General features: G+C 49.3%; 1 pseudogene; it reads left to right on the top strand.

Annotated features, from left to right (window-relative positions):
- The first annotated feature begins 673 nt into the window (after positions 1 to 673).
- LOC112651734 (39S ribosomal protein L40, mitochondrial-like) lies at positions 674 to 1365 on the top strand (annotated as a pseudogene).
- The last annotated feature ends 827 nt before the right edge of the window (positions 1366 to 2192 follow it).

The raw sequence follows: 2192 nt of genomic DNA, 5'->3' as shown, positions 1-2192 counted from the left end.
AGTGGGGGACTTTCCTCTTAACCCTGAAAGCAATGGGGAGCCACCAAAGGGTTTCAAACAGGAAGTGTACAGTCATATTTGTGTCTTTATTTTATTTTATTTTAAAGATTTTATTTATTTATTCATGAGAGATGTACAGAGAGAGGCAGAGACATAGAGGAGAAGCAGGCTCCACACAGGGAGCCGGATGCGGGACTTGATCCCAGGCCCCCAGGTTCACAACCTGAGCCGAAGGCAGACGCTCAACCACTGAGCCACCCAGGTGCCCCAGTTTTTAAACACTGTAGCAGAAGACAGTGGGCAGTAATGAGGCTGTTGCTGAAAATCTAATGATAATTGTGACCTGGACCCAGTGGGGATGGACAGAGGGCATATGGATCCAGGCACTATGACCAACAAAAGTTTTTTATAACAAAGTGTGACAAAGACTATATGGGATTCCAACTTGTGTTGAAGGCACATGACATCTCTATTCATCCCTGTTTTCCATGGGTCAGGGGTCTTCAGAGTCCCTCAGCCTCATGGTGTCATTTTAGTGAAACTAAATGCGAGTAACCCGAGTTGATATCATGAGGCCAGTCAGCCGTAATTTCTAGTGGAGCCAACCTTGTAACAGGGTCAGGCTATGCTCAGCTATTCTGAGGTGAGCACAGGGGGTGGGGTGGCGGGCATTTGCAAGCCATCTCAAGTGGTCGAGCCCAGGGTCGATATTAATGGTCAAGAAGGCCATTGGGGGTGAATGGCCTGCGTCTGGAAAGAGCCAGTTGGCTGCCAGAGGGGCCGTGGCCTTCGTGGCTCTGGGAGCCTCCGCCCACGCTCTATGCCTGCAGAGCTGGCTTCTGGGAACTGGGCAGGCACAGATGAGAGACATCCACCGGCGAGCTTCATTGTTGTCCTTCTGGGAACTCATCCCCATGAGAGCAAAACCTCTGCAAAAGAAGAAAAAGGTAGATCCTAAAAAAAGACCAAGCAGCAAAGGCCCATTTGAAAAAAAAAGGATCAGACAACTGGAGAAAGCCAGCTAGGAACTAATTCCCACTGACAATTTTATTATACCTGTGAGGCTCTTAGAGAAAACAAGACGGCAGCCTCTCCTGGAGCTTCCCTTTGAAGAGAGTGAGTGGAGAGCTCTGCTTCTGAGGAAGTGGTCCCTACAAGCATGGAGAGCATGAGATGGAAGGATCCCATTACGCCAATGCCTGAGGCCCAAGAGCTCCATGCAGAGGCCACCAAGCAGGACTTCAATTTGCTCCCCTCTGAGAGAGAAGGGCCGGGTCACAGGCCACCAGTGTGCAGCTACCAGCCCCTGAAGGTGGGTACCCCGACATTACCAAGGTGTACTCACAGGTCGACTTTAAGAGGTAGAGCTGTTGGCAGCTGCCCGAAACCACCAGGGTTCAAGTCTGCTTGTCACAGAACCAGGCATGCTGTGAATAAATATGTTTAATAAAGGCACCTGGGTGGCTCTGTCGGTTGAGCATCTGACTCCTGATTTCGGCTCAGGTCATGACCTCAGGGTCCCTGCATCAGGCTCTGCATTCGGCAGAGTCTGCTTCTCCCTCTCACTCCACTCCTACCCCCACTCACACACACTCTCTGTCTCTCTCTCTTTCTCTCTCTCAAATCAATAAGTAAATCCTTTAAATTAAAAAAAAAAAAAAAAAAAAAAAAAAAGGCCATCTGGCCCGAAAAGCACATGCTAATGTATCTATTCTCAATGAAGTGGCACTTGAGAGGTGCTTGAAGGACCAGTAGGGTGACTTCAGACATGTCCCAGAAAGGACATTCAAGGCTCTCCCCAGCGGCCTCCACTCTTCCTTTCCAGCCTCCTCTCTGGAGCAGATGGATATCCCAATCATTTTAATATGGACACTTAGCTTTAGTTTTTCTTACCTTTCTCTGTCACACTTGAAGGATGAAATGCCAATATTTTTTTCATCTCCCGGAAGATCTGAAGATTAACATTTCCATGCCTCTGGGGAAAGCAGGTTTCTCTGGTGGCTGGTGTTCTGGGCCTTACCCAAGATGCCACGAAAGAGCGAGAAGCATGGTGAGAATTGGAAGAAGACGCTGAGTGTTTACAGAAGCAGAACTTCCTAAGAAGGTGGGGAGGAGAGAGGACTGTGGAACCAGGAAAAGTAAGCATTCGGTCCCCTGTCCCCAGCAGGGCCCTGGGAGGGATGGTCCCGGTG

The sequence above is a fragment of the Canis lupus genome, chromosome 4, assembly GCF_003254725.2.
Source record: "Canis lupus dingo isolate Sandy chromosome 4, ASM325472v2, whole genome shotgun sequence".
NCBI classification, from domain to species: Eukaryota; Metazoa; Chordata; class Mammalia; order Carnivora; family Canidae; genus Canis; species Canis lupus.
Note: the sequence above shows the minus strand (reverse complement) of the source record. Positions and strands in the feature narration are given on the sequence as shown.